This window comes from Chinchilla lanigera, unplaced genomic scaffold (genome assembly GCF_000276665.1).
Source record: "Chinchilla lanigera isolate Chin_1 unplaced genomic scaffold, ChiLan1.0 scaffold00115, whole genome shotgun sequence".
NCBI classification, from domain to species: Eukaryota; Metazoa; Chordata; class Mammalia; order Rodentia; family Chinchillidae; genus Chinchilla; species Chinchilla lanigera.
The window spans coordinates 4,343,040-4,358,305 of NW_004955516.1; the positions used below are offsets into that span (position 1 = coordinate 4,343,040).

The 15,266-nt window shown below is 38.6% G+C and overlaps 1 protein-coding gene across 1 annotated transcript in view; it reads left to right on the forward strand.

Annotated features, from left to right (window-relative positions):
• Maob (monoamine oxidase B) overlaps positions 1-15,266 on the forward strand; it is a gene marked incomplete in the record, with an annotated part of 145,134 nt that overhangs the window by 14,754 nt on the left and 115,114 nt on the right.

Consider the following 15,266-nt stretch of genomic DNA (forward strand, 5'->3'; position numbering starts at 1 on the left):
GTTATTTTTACAAGTCACTGAGTGATACTTCACTGAAGGGACTTTGGAAACTTAGAAGTTTAAATACCCTTCTTGGTCCAAAAACTGAGCCAAATATGAGGCCACATTTAGATGTACTGGGTGTCTGGAGCAGTCATGATTTTATTCCCATAACAGAATCCTCTGGAGATTTGCTCTGGTTAAATATCTAGCATTACCATTTTTACAAAGGCTTCAAATGTGTTACACTTAGAATGTTACTAGTGTGTCTGTATAAAAGATATTTCCCCTAAGAGAGAAGTCTAAGGTGTAAATATCCTTCCTGATTTTGAACTTACAACTGACAAAATTTCTTCCAAGTTAAATGTTTTTCATTAGTAGATTATTGGTATTTGAAGAGGAGAGCATGTTTAGAACTTTAGCTACTAGGTAAGATAACCTGATTTTAAATACAAGGAAAAACAGTCAGAGAGACCAAAAGGCTGGCTCTAGCTCACAGGCACTTATTTTGAATCAATTTATTCTCTGGAGGGATGAGCCCTCAACCTTAGGAGGAAATGTAATGTGACAAATGGTGCTGGTTAGGAGGGAAAAATCAGTAATACTTTGGATGTGCTCTTTCTATTTCCTACTTTCATGTTCACAAAATGGATCCACCTTTGGCCCCTTCAGTTATCTTAGTAAATGAAGAAATCATAGAAAGCCAAGCCCCAGTAAGCAATGTTTCTATAGTCAGCATGCATTTATTTACTGAAGGGAGGTACAGAAAAAAGAGTAAGACCAAGTTCTTACCCTCAGGAAACCTAAAATTCAGGAGACACAAGATTAGCACATAGAAACAATAAGGAACAGTATAGAAGAGTATAATTGAATTCTGAACTGGAAGACCCAAACCTTAAGTTATGTCTTAGTCACTTTTTCACTGCTGGGACAAAACATCTGACACCCACAACTTTCAGGACGGGTTTATTTTGGCTCACATTTTCAGTCTATGGTTGACTTGCTCCAAGGCAAGAATGGTGTAATAAAAGGGCCTGGGCAGAGGAGAAGCTGCACCCATCATTGTGGCCAGGAAGCATAGAGTGAAGGGAGCAGCTAGGGAGGGAGACAAACCCTTCCAGGGCTTTATTGCCTATACTTTTATTAGGGTACTGATCTCCTAAAATCTGAGGCAACAGCAAATAAGCGGGGTCTTCAAAGACATATTTTGCTCTCTTCACAATTTTGCTGAGTTCCAACCCAGGAAAGAGGTATCACAACAATAATTAATGTTTTTCTGTTGAAGATTTGTAATTGGAAATGAAAATTTTAACTGTATTTAGAATTTTCTTTTTTTCTTTTAAAGAGAAAAAAGAGTAAAACAATGATACAAAAATTCAAAACAAGATAATAGGAGACTAACAATGGTTAATACATTGCATATTTTACCTTTTTTTTTTTTGGTCTTTCTGAGACAGGGTCTCTCTATGCAGTTCAGGCCGGCCTTGAGCTCACTTTGTAGCCCAGGCTGGTCTCAAACTCGCAACGATCCTCCTGCCTCAGCCTTCCGAGTGCTGGAATTACAGGCGCGCACCACCATGCCCAGCAATGTATTTTATCTTTAAAGTAGGTGTTCAGATTACAAGATACAGGCATGCAAGATTGATCAAACAATTAAACATTAACTGTTCCTTTCAATAAACCAGTAGAAACTAGTAGTACAATTATCTTAGCTATCGTGTGTGTGTGTATATATATATACATATTTATATATATATTCTTTCTTTCTTTTCTTCTTTCCCTCATCCCAGTTGTTCTTTCCTATTGAGCAATTTCTTACCATTTCACAATATCTATTGTACCTTCTAATTTTATTTACTCTTTCAGGTTCTTACAATAGGGAGGCAATATGGTGTTTACACATGAGGGTCTGATTTATTTCACTTCTGGGAATGGTCTCTAGTTGTGTCCATTTACCTATAAAAGCCTTGAGTTTATCTTTCTTTATAGCTGAGTAATACCCAATTGCATAAAAATGTCACATTTTTCTTATCCACTCCTCAGCTGATGGGCATTTGGGTTGTTTCCAAGATTTTGCTATGACAAATTGTGCTGCTATAAGCATGGCTGCACATATATTGCTGTGGTATGATGCTTTTAATTCTTCTGAAAAAATACACAGAAGGGGAATGGCTGGCTTACATGGGACCTCTAATCCTAATTTTTTTGAGAAATTGGAGTGCACCAGTCTACATTGCCAACAGTGGAGAAGAATTCCTTTTTCCTCACAGCTCCTCTAGCATTTGTTGTTGGTTGGTTTCTTGATGGTAGCCATTCTTACTGGGGTGAGATGGAATCTCAGTGTTGTTTTAATTTACATCTCTCGAATGACCAATGATGTTGAATACTGTTTCATGTATTTATTTGCCACATGTATTTCTTCATCTGAGAAGTGTGTATTCATCTCAGATGCCCATTTTTGGATTGGGTTTTTTAATTTCTGGGGTTTGAGGTTTTTCAATTCTTTATATGTTCTTAATAGAAGTCCTTTGTCTGAGGGACAGTTAGCTAAAATGTTTTCCCATTCTGTGGGTTGTCTTTTTCACTCTGTTGGTGATTTCTTTTGCAGTACAAAAGCTTTTTAATTGGATGAGTTTCCAGTTGTTGATTCTTTGAAGTATTTCCCATGCAGTTTGGGTTTTGTTCATGGAGACTATGCCTACTCCTATGTCTTAAAAATTTTGACCTAATTCTTTTCCAGTAGATTTAGTGTTTCTGCTTTAATATTTAAATCTTTGACCCATTTTGACTTTTGTTTGGTGCATGGTGATAGACATGAGTCTAGTTTTAGTCTTTGATATGTAGAGAGCCAGTTTTTCCAGCACCATTTATTAAAGAGGCTATCTTTCTTCTGGAGAACATGTTTCACCGCTTTGTCAAAGATAAGGTGGCTGAGCGTACTTGTAGTTGTGTCCACACCTTCTAATCTGTTCCACTGGTCCTCAAGTCTATTTTTTTTTTTTTGCTAGTACCATGCTTATTTTATCACAGTAGCTTTTTAGTAGTATAATGTTAAGTAAGGGATTGTGATGCCTCCTGACTTGTCTTTGTTGCCCAGTATTGCCTTTGCTATTCTGGGTCTCTTCTGGTTCCAGATGGATTTTAAGAGTGTTTTCGCTAGTTCTGTGAGGTATGCTGATGGTATTTTGATCAAGATAGCATTAAATCTCTATAACAACTTTGGGAATATGGCCATTTTCACTATATTGGTTCTTCCTATCTATGACCATTTTCTGATATCCTCTTCAGTGTCCTTTTTAGAGTACTGTAATTTTCAATATATAAATCTTTTACTTTGCTTGTTGTACTTGATTCCTAAGTATTTCACTTTTTGGATGCTATTGTGAAGGGTGTGGTTTCCCTAATTTCTCTCTTAATTAGTTAGTTGTTTGTGTACAAGAATGCTATTGATTTTTGAGTATTGACTTTGTATCCAGCGATGAAACTAAATTTGGTTATTAACTATAGGATTGAAAGCTTTCAGTTTCTGTCCATTTGGTAGATGCCTTTTATCAGACTGAGGGAAAGACCACCTTTTCTAATTTTATGCAGGGTCTTTATCATGAATGAGTGCTGGACTTTATCAAAAGCTTTTTTCTGCCTCCAATGAGATGATCATGTGATTTTTGTCTCTGGCTCATTGATATGGTATATTACATTTATTGATTTGATGTTTGATTTTGTTGATTGAACCATCCCTGCATTCCAGAGATATATCCACCTGGTCATGGTTTATAATCTTCTTGATGATTTGTTGAATTCTGTTTGCTAGTATCTCATTGAAGATTTTTGCATCTATGTTCATTAGGGAGATTGGCCTGTAGTTCTCTTTTTTGGTTGGGTCTTGCTCTGGTTTTGGTATTAGAATAATACTTGCCTCCAGGAATGAGTTATGGAGTATTGCTTCTCTTTCAATTTCATTAAAGAATTTGATGAGTATTGGCATTAAATGTGCTCTTAAGTTCTTGTAGAATTCAGCAGTGAATCCATCAGAAGCTAGGCTTTTCTTTGTTGTTAAGTTTGTAAATACATTTTTTATCTCATTAACTGATATTGGGTTATTCAGAATTTTTATTCTTCTAGTTCAGCTTTGGTAATTCATACATATCTAGGAATCTGTGCATTTATTCTGTTTTCCATCCCATGAGAGTAAAGATTTTCCAAGTAGATATTGATGATCTTCTGAATTTGCACAGGGTTTGTAGTGATTTCACCCTTTTCATTCCTGAATGTGTGAATTTGAGTATTTTCTTTTCTTTTTTAGATAAGGTTGGCTAAGGCTTTATCAATTTTATTTATTCTTTCAAAGAACCAACTCTTTGATTCATTAAGTCTTTGTATTGTTTTGTTAGTCTCCATTGCATTATTTTATGCTCTGATCTTTATAATTTCCTGCCTTGTATGGGCTTTGAGCTTGTCTTTCTCTTATTTTTCTAGAAGCTTGTGGTGCAACATTAGGTCATTTATTTGTGCTCATTTTGTTTTCCTGATGTGAGAATTTACCACTATAAATTTCCCTCTTAAGACTGCTTCCATTGTGTCCCATATGTTCTGTTATGTTGTATCTGCATTCTCATTTAGTTGTAGATATTGTTTAATTTCTTCCTTTATTTCATCTGTGACCAATTGGTTGTTCTGGGCTTGCATTTTCCTTCTGCATCTTATCACTTTCTATTTTCTCTTATTTTATTTTGTTTTCTATGTTGATGATTGCCAATTTCTTATGATCCATAGCTTTATCACTAGTATTAAGGCTTTCTTAGGATATATCTGTTCTTTAGGGATCTCCTCAAGATGTAGGTGGTTCTTTATAGTTCTTCCAAGAAGGTTTAGGAAGATATACCTTCCCAATCTGTAAAGGATCCAATGTTACTATTTGGCTCAGTGCCGAACGTTTTGGTACTGGGCTATGGTGATTATTATGACCCCATGCAATCACAGTGTTATCATATAAGGGGGAAAAACATATAACACGTGTGACATCTTGCTAAAGCAATATAGTTAATAATAATAATAGCTTCAAGTACAGCTTAACTACTGACAAACTATGGTAACCATTAACCTGCTACCTCCAACCACAGGAGCAAACTCTAAAGTTATATACAAAAATCAAACATATACCATGTACTTGTATGCAATGATTTTCCCCTTATTGGAGTGATTTTAACCTTCTGCAAGGGGCAGGGGAGTTAAGATGAGTAAGGGACAGAATAAAGTGATGAGTGAGATCAAATATAATAAAGTCAAGACTGAAAGTCAAAGAATGATCACCCAAGTTTTGGAAAACTGGGGGACACAGGAGGGAAAGAATGAAATAGAATGTGAAGGAGTAATTAGAAAGGGAAGAGATAATGTTTATTCACTTGAAAGTTTAAATTCAAGAAGTAGTTGAGGAAAGATAGAAAGAAGATCAATAGAAGAAAACAAAACGGAAAGGCAAGAACCCTAAACAGTGAAAAAAGAAGGAAGAAAGAGAAGGAAAAAAAGAAAAGAAGAAAAGAAAGAGAAAAAAGGAGACCAGAAAATGAGAGCAGAAAAAAAGGAAACAACCCCCAAACAAAAATAACCACAAAATACAAAACAAAACAAGAAGACATCCAACCAGATGTGAAAAGGATAGCCAATCAGATGAACAATAGAGAATAAAAGTAGTAAAATACCTCTGGTGTTTTCAGTTCTGCGATAGTATTCATATCAGGTCCCAGAAATATTCTGTGTGTGACTGTCCTGGGTCTTGGTGGTCAGATGGCTCCACCAGCCATCTGGCTTCTTTCTTTCTTTTTTTAAAAAAGAAAAAGAGATTTTCTTAAGGGCAAAACCTCCCATCAAGCTTGGCTTACAGCATTCTAGGGCTTCTCTATCCAACATCACCAAATCTTTCCAAAATCAGTTCCAAAGGCTTCTGAACCACTTGTCCAGGTAGTTACAGCAATGATTCCACTCATAGTACCAAAATATGTCTGAATCACTTTCTCATTGCTGGGACAAAATACTTGACACTCACAATTTAAAGGACAGGTGTATTTTTGTTTACATTTTCAGTCCATGGTCAGCTGGCTCTAAGGCAGGAGCAGCATGGTGGAAGGGCCTGGGTGGATTAAGATCCACACATCATGGTGGCTAGGAAGCAAAGACAGAAGGTAGGAGATCGGGCAAGAGCTATACCCTTCCATATCATGGCCGAATGACTGGCCTCTAACCAGGACCCAGCTTCTAATAGCAACTCAGCTGCAGTGACCCTATAATCCAATCACTTTCCACAAGCTCTGCCTCTGAGCTCCTGAGGCTTTGGGGGGATATTCCACATCTAAACCACTACAAGTTAGAAGACATCATTGAAAATCCCTGAAGTTGGAGAAGGTCTTATCAAGGGAGTGGAATTAAATTTAATTAATTAATTAATTTTGTAGTGCTGGGTATGGAACCCTAAGGCCTTTTGCATGCTACCACTGAACTATACCCCCAGGCCCAAGGGAATAAAATTTATCAGCTCCTGAAGAACAGTCCAGGTTTGGGTGGATAGAGAAAAATAGTGAAGCATAAAGATGGTAGCAAAAAATGTAAATGATAGGGCCAAAGATTCCAGTTAGCAGATGATGTATATGTTTATATTACAGCAGGAAGTCCAGCACATCTAGAATAAAAGGATAAAGGCAAATGGGTGATAAAGTTGGTAGAAGGAAGGCAAGATCAGAAAATGAGATACTGACAAGGAAAGCGAGAAGTTAGGTTTTTCTCTGGTTGGAAATAGGGTGCCATTGAAAGTGGGTGCTATAAAGATAGGAGTGGATGGTTGTGAGCCTGATTGCCAAGGAAGCCAAGAAATAGATACAAATTCAAGAATGGGTTAGAGATGGCCAACTGATTACAGTGAATCAGGTAATACTTAATACTGAAGGGAGGGTTCAGGAGAAAGAGAGTATGGAGGAAGCCAAGGTGGGTAAGAGGGGGGTCTTCAAAAACATACTTTGCATTCTTCACTATTTTGCTGAGCTCCAGTCCAGAAAAGAAGCATAACAAACAATAATTAATATTTTTCTGCTGATGTTTTATAATTTTAATTAAAGGACTTGACTGTATTTATAATTTTCTTTCTTTTTAAAAAAGCAAGAGGTTTTCTTCTTAAGGGCAGTCAGTCTGATTAGTAAATGATAAACACATACCTTGGCAATAGCCAACACTGAATAGCTCATCCTGTTTTTCTATAAAAGCTATCACTGAAACCTTTTGTGACAGAGGGTACACAATCAGAATGAGTCTTCAGGTAGGTCTGACCTTTTAAATTTTAGTTCTCTTACCATAATCTCTGTTAAATGGCATCTTAAATGTCATAGTCTAGTTAATTTCCACTTCATTCCTGAAGTGTAAGCTCTTGATCTTATGTTAGTCTTCCAGCTTTTGGTCTGGCCTACTTCTCATCAGCATTGATCAGAATTGCACAATGGTGAAGGTGACCTGACAGGTTCTTAGTTTTATTTGCTCTCCTTCCATCATAAATAATCTCCACTTTTGATTATTTTCTCCAACATTTCTGATGATTTTTTGTATTGAATCTGGAATCCTGACTTCATATTTTGGAATCAGAGCAACATTTTGTTCCAGTGTTTTAGGTTATGTTTCTATTTTAAATTTTCTTTGTAATTATGTGTTTTTAGTTATATCACATTTCCTTGTGTTATTTTCTAATTTTCTACATTACAGCATCCACCCCTTTGGAGGCACTCTTCTTATCCAACACGTCATCTTTTTCAGAAGGATTAGTAGAAAATCAACAACCAAATTGATTAATAACAAAAAATCCCTCAAACTTTTTGAAGAAGAAAGGCCATTGCTATAAACAAGAGATGCAGCCGCATGCCATCTTGGTGATGTGATGCTTGAAGAATTTTTAGAGATGTGGGTATACTTTGCAATAGCACAAACTGCATAAATAATACATATTCATTATGAAAATCTGTACACCCCCCAAACCACAAGAAAATGAAAACTATCCATAATAGAACCACACAAAAACTAACCACCTATATTTCTTTATGCAAATCATATATTGTACTTACCATACTTACTAGCATCCTTTTAAAATGAATAATAGCATGCTCTGAATGTTTACCAATGTCTTAAATGCTCCTACCCCATATGATCTTGATAACTTTATAATACCACTTCATATGAGTGTGTTGTGACTTGTTTCACCAGTCCCCAATTGTGGAACATTTGTGTTACTTCCAAATTTCTGCTATTTTGAACAAAGCTAGTATGAGCCTAAACTGTTGTGCATAATTGTGATTATTTCTTTAGAACATTTTGGGAATCATTTTAAGGTATTTAATAATTATTGCAAAGTTGTCATCTGAGGCAAGTTTTACCAATTTACTTGATGGTAGAATTTTAGTAATGACCATTTCAATAGGAAACCAACATTTTTCTCACTTCTGGTATAGCACAAAGAAAACCATTTTTCACCAGTTCATAATTCTAATTCATTGATGGTGGTAGCAAGTAAATTTTTCTTTCTGCAACACTGAAGCAAAGTGGTTTTTGCAGTAATTACCTTAGGCCTACCATTATTTACTGGGAAAGTACATTTTATAGCACTGTTTAATTTATTGGTTACTATTTATGCTGTGCTTCTAGAAGTTTGGCATCATTAATTAGATGACTGTTGTGTTTCAATGTAGAAAAGAAAAGATAATAGCCCGGCAACCAGCCATTTTCTGTGAGTAATTATTTTTATCTATCTAGATAGGACATAAATATAGCCTTTGTCTACAGCCTATTGTAACAGCTGATCAAACAGCTGTTTCATGTTTTACACTTTAATTTCCTCTCTAGTTTGCATTCAAATCCTGTGATAGATTTAGTTTATTTAGGAGACCTGTAAGATACAGTTGACTGTTTCAGAATAGCCCTTTTATTCTGTGCCAAGCTAGTCAAAATCAAACAGCCATTGGAAGCACTGATGATAAACACACATAAAGGGTTGCTCTAAAATGAGTTGTCTTCATTTCATCAAATATACTTTCCTTCTTTGTTTCTGCAGAGGAGAAAGATAAATCTGATCAGTTGATTCATTCATTCACCCATGTATTTAGTAAACCCTAATCCAGGGTACTGTGTATCAGACAGTGGGCTAGGTGTGAGGATGTACACCTGGATAGTATATGTGCCCGCCTTTGAGGGGCACATTAGTCAGAGGGAGAAAGACAAGTACAGGTGAATGCACTGAGGGGTGGGGGTGCTGAGAAAGACATGTTTATTTGGGTTAGAAGAAACAGAGAAGAAGATGACAGCTTCACATCAAGCGCCTTGGAGATCCTAAGGGAAGATTTGGCAGTAGGATTTATTGGAGAGCTTACCAGCCTGTTCAAATACTCTCTCTAGATAGACAGCTCTAAGTGATTGAAATTTAAACCTGTGCTTTAACGTACACAGGGTATTGAAATTTCAGCTTTGCTCTTTTTACTGTTGACCCTAAGATGGCCATGTAGTGGATACTGTAGTAGGCTGCTGGGTTCCCCTTCAGGACCTGCTGGGAGTTGTTGACAGCTGCTCATCCACCCTTGAGACCTTCTCTGGAAATTGCCCTTGACTGGAGCAAACTGACTGACCCAAGGGCATCTGTCCCCTTTCCCTGGAGGCCCCCTGCAAAAATTTGAGGGCATGAAGGCCTGACCTCCTTGCCTCAATCCAAGATGACTCTGAAGGGCTGTCTCAGCTTCCCGGCTCCCCACAGGATTGACAGATTTCCCTGCTATGACTGTATCTCCGTTCAACTCCTCCCTCTGATCGGTGCTTCTCTTCCTTCTCTACATGTGTTGAACCCTGATAAAGCTTCTACATGCAAACATCTCTCCAGTGCTGAGTGCTAGGGACCCTAATCTAGACAGCCAGAGATTGAAGAGTATTTTTGCTCCACATGTCACAAGATGTTGTAGTCATGAAGCTTCAGCCAGTAAAGGTGGAGACTGGTAAAGGACATGGCCTTTCTGACCAATCATATAAGAGGCCAGCAGGGCCCAAGGGGGGTGCTTAACCTCATCCATTCTCAGAAACCCCTCCTTGCGGGCCCTGGCAGCCTCCAGAGCAGAGATGGAAGATGGAGGCTGATCACTACACTAGTCCAAACATGCTCCAGGAAATCTACTTTTGCTCTTACCATTCTATGGGCTATTTTTTTTTATTTGTATGTTTTTTGTTTTTATTTGCAGTACTTAGGCTTGAGCCCAGGGCCTTGCACTGAGTTGCATGGCCAACCTTTTTTTAAATTTTTATTTTGAGGCAGGATTTTGCTAAGTCAGGAAGTTGCCCAGGCTGGGCTGGAAATTGTGTTCCTTCTGCCTCAGCCTCCCACATTACTGGCATTGTAGGTATGCACCGCTGTCCCAGCATGTGGGGTGTTTCAGAACTAAAATTCATAATCTTTGATTTGAAAGTGTACAAATATGGATTTCTTCCTTTATTGGAGACATTTGTGGCAGTATAGCCAAGGGAGAAATGATGAGACAATCCTGAATTCTGAAGACTGGATAGAGAAGGTCAGGGGCTGTCCCTCCATTCCAGGCCACCATTTTGGATCTAGCTCACATTCTGGGTTCTTGAGAAAATAGCATTGTTGATTCACACCTGTTTCTTCCCCTAAAACCTGCCACCCTTTTATGAAGCTTTCTGGAGGGTTTCTTCCAGGAAGTTGAAGATAACTGAAAATGATTGTACAAATGGACAATAGAATCCCAGCTGGAAAGGGAGAGAGCAAAGCTGTGAGGGAACTGGCTGGTTGGTAGGTACAAGTGGAATGGTGAATAGGTCAAAGCTCTTTGGCTGAAGGATGCCCATTTAGAGGGATTTGAGCAAGTAAACTAGAAGAATAGACAAATCGCGACTTTGAGGGAGTGCACGGCGGGGTTTTGATAGTTAACCTTTTTATTGTGCTCCTTGGAAATTGCTATAACATTTTCTTTCTTTTTTTCTTTGTTTCATTGCTGGAGATTGGAACCCAGGGCCAGGTACATACTAAGAATATGCTGTACACTGCAATGCACCCTAAGTCCCCATTTGTAACATTTTGAATCTGCAGGTCCTGTTATAGAAACCATGTGTGAGTCAGCAAATGATTTAAGAACCAGAAAAATAATGTCCTTTGGAAAATACTAGAAAATACTAAAATACTAAAATACCAACTATTAATTTTACAGTTAGACCAAAGAGACAGCAGTGCAGGTCTACTTTTAGAGATGTCTGATGGGCCTCTGTGTTAGACTGAAAAAAGCAGAGAATCATACAGTATGAGTCCTGAAAATCCTGAAGAGCTGTTTCTGTTAAAATTGCGTGCAATCACTGGGAAGGCTTTCCCCTCAGTTTTAGTACATGCGAGTGATGTACGGCAGGATGGGGAGGGGACCCATGGCAGGTGCTCAGGGTCCGGCAGTGTGAAGAGACTGGGATGCAAAGGTAGATTTTACCTGCCAGCTCGTTTTCCTGAAGATGATTAGAAAAACGTAGAAAAAAGTGGAGACTCTATAATTCAGCGTAGCCCCGGCTGGACTAGAATTCACGGTGATCCTTCTGCTTCAGCCTCCCCAGTGCTAGAATTATAGTCTGCACCACCATCCCTGGCAACAACAGTATTTAAACTCCGGAAGGGACAGTACTTTGTCCTATTCCAAAGCAACCATAGCGAGGTGCGGGGGATCCTATTCTTCCCATGCCCCACTAAAGCAAACTTAATGAAGCTAAACTAGTAGCATCTGCTGTGTAGTATCGTGAGAGTTCTGCTATCAGATTGAAAAAGAAAAAGCCCTTTATTTATGGATATATCTGTAAAAGAAAACTGTGGAGTCTGTTGCTGCTTGAGACAGGACCTCACTATGTAGTTCAGGCTGGCTTTGAACTCATGGTGTTCTTCCTGCCTCAGCCCCCCGAGTGCTGGGATTGCAGACATGCATCACTGTGCCCAACTTGTGGGGTGGTTTTTAACTCCATAGTCCAGACTCTTATATATACTATCCACTTGAATCTTGGCGGGCAGTATATGCCGTTCTATCTTTCTGTCTGCCACTACTCTCTCCATTTGGAGAACTTTCACTGAATGCCTTTTACACAGTAGATGCTAGAATGAACAATCAGGTAACAGTTTCAGCTACATCCACCCCACACACATATATAGTGATGTGAAATTACATTTCCTGCGCCTGTTTATCATCAGTTCAGGCACAAAAATGTACTTTTAAAATGAAAGAAGCCTCCTGTTGCCGTGAAAGAGCTTACCTGTGGACAAAGTCAGAAAGGGCGCTAAGATCACTTTGGTTTCGGTTTGCAAGCGCTGTGTCCTCTACTAGCTTTGTAAAAATTTCACTCCTAGGTGGTGTGATATTTCGGGCTTAGGAGGGGTAAGGAGATTGTCTGACACGCCTTTCATGTTATCGAGAATTGGGCTGTACACAGGAGCAGTCAGTTCCGAAAGGAAATCATGTGGTCCTACTTGATAAAAAGCAGAACATCCAAAATGCACTGCCCATGTTCTACTTTTTGCCCCTCGTTCCTTTCTCTCTGGCTGTGGAGAATGTGTCCACGGGGAAAATGAATTTTCTGTAGATAAATCGGGCTTCCAGTCCACAGTACTGAGCTTCCAGAGGACAGGTCTGAGGAATGAGGAAAAGTACAAAGACGCTGAGATGACAGGAAGGTAGGAAAGGCAAGAGCATTTTTTATATAAAGAAAAATCATTTGGGACTTGTGCCAGCTTTATTTTAGTTTGTGAGCAGAAAACTGTAAGAAGATGGTAAAAATAAGAAAGCACTTTTTTTTTCTCTCGCTGTATTCTTTTAGAGATATATTTCAGCAAGCATCTATCTTTTAAATCAGGCTCCCTTCCCTGTACATTAATTCCTTTGAAAGAGAAATTGCTTGAGAATAAACTTAAAGCCAGTCTTTCAAATGAGAAGCTCTAGTGAATTTTAAATTCCCAGTAAGTATATTAGTGTAAGATGTTTGAATACTTTTTTTTTGAAAATAGGAATTTAAAAATACATTAGCAATTGGAATTTAAACCAGTCTTCATATTAATGTAGTCTGTAAATAAGATTTTATGCTGTTTTTCACCATTTTTCAAATACAGTGGATGAAGACTTCAGTGACATTGAAAAAGGATGTCTGGAGATAATTTATAAAGGAAGACCTTATTCAGTCTTGCTGCAGAAATAATTGCAGCTGTGTGTGAAGAAACAAAATACATTGTGAAATATAGTAACTATCTATGTGGTATTTCTAAAGGACCTTTGTTACATATAATTCTTGTACTCCTAATAAGAACAGCAATATTGTTTTTTTTTCATCCAACAAAACCATTTTTCCTATAAGATGCTATGTGAATAACGTTTTTTATAATTCATGCATTAAGGGTGGAAGGTCAAGAAGAGATGGAGGATGGAAACCAGTTGAGAGCTAACCAATTGAGAGCTTATTTTATTTCACACGCCTGTCTAGTTGGATATTGTTTGCTGTATCATTGGCTTTTGAGGCTCTTGGTACAGTGTAGTAATGTTATTTTACCAATACTGTTTTCCAGCTTCTTGTGCTATGTATTCTTTGGGCATTCAGAACGTCACTGTTCCTTGTCACTCTCACGATACCACCCTTTCCTGCTTCCCTCTTAAATCTCTAGCTGCTCTTCTGTCTCCATTTCCAGCTCTCTTCCTTTGCCCACTCCTACTTCCTTCATCGCCAGGGTTTCCTGTTTTGGGAAATGGAACCAGCATCAGGCCTGTTTTCAAGCCAAGACTCTTGACATTTGTGGCAGGCATTGAAGGGGTCCTGCCCTCTCCCCTTGGCGTTCGTTTTCAGACTTGTGGACTTAATAGCTTCTGTCTGCTGCATGCCTTTGCCTTACGGCTTTTTCTGCCCATTGGAGGACCCTTAGCTCATATTTAGGGCAGGCCAGCAGTGGGAGTGGGTTTAATATCCCCCAGGAGCAGTTGACAACCCATGACTGGCACAATTTGATGGATAAGTAACCCAGCAACCTCACCTCTTACATAGGATACTGAGGCATACTCCACACTGTCTCCCAGTTGTTCCCACAGTTGCCCACAGTGGTGAGCCACATTGACACCACCCTCTTTATCAACTGTTTTCCTTTGTCTCTCCTCCTGGACCGCTACTCAGGTTTCCTGATATCATCTCTCAAACAAACTAGTTGTGCCCAGATCCTTGTCTCAGGGTCTGCTTTTAGACCAACTCAAGCCAAGACATAACTACTCTCGATGCATTTTGTCTTCTTTTATCGTTTCTAAAATCCTACTAATTCTAGTTTCGAAATATACCTCAAACCTGTCTTACTGCCTGTGTCCACGCCCCTTCTGGATCGGGGGCTTCACAGTATTTCACAGAACCTTTTCATTTATATCCCATCATTTGGTCCAGCTCTTCTTCAGTCCATTCTGGGTATTTTTTATTGTTGTGAAATGCGCACATAACATACAGCTTTCACTTTGCATGTTTCTGAGTATACAGTTCAGTGGCATTAGGTACATTTAGCTTGACACACAACCGTCACCACATCCATCTCCAGAACTTTTCTTCTTCCCAAGGAGAAATTCCATACTCTTTGAACACTAACTTTCTATTCCTCCTTCCGTGCATCCCCTAACAACCACCATTCTCCTTTCTGTCTCTGAATTTCCCTGCTCTAGGTCCTTATATGAGTGCAGTTATGCAGGATTTTCCCTGTTGTGTCTGATTTATTTTAATTCACCTGGTATTGTCAAGATTCATCCATCCAATTCATTCGTATACTAAACGAGGACAATTGTTTCTAATGGAATTTTTAAAAGTAACAAAACAAATTATTGTCAGAAGTGAAGCAAATGATTATTCAAAACCAAAGCTAATTACTGTATTTGTTGACCTTTACTCTGTCCCCTCCCTCTTGCAATAACCCATGTTAGCAGCCTGGTATGTGGCCTTTGGTACTTTTTCCTAGAAGGGCAGACTTTCTAAAATGTCTACCTCAGAAGTTTCGTCTCCCGCCACTTTCTGCTTTTGGCTCTGCATCCACCTTGGCCACTTTCAAGTTCTCAAACAAGCTGCCACAGTCTGTGGCCTGTGTACCTGCCCTTCTCCTACATGGAATCTCCTCCTAGCTCTATTTCCTTCCCATCCATGACTTAGGTAACTTTTCATCATCCTTTGGAGTTTATTTTAAAACCCATTTGTTTTGGACTCCTTGCTGGACAGCCTTATAAACTATGCTG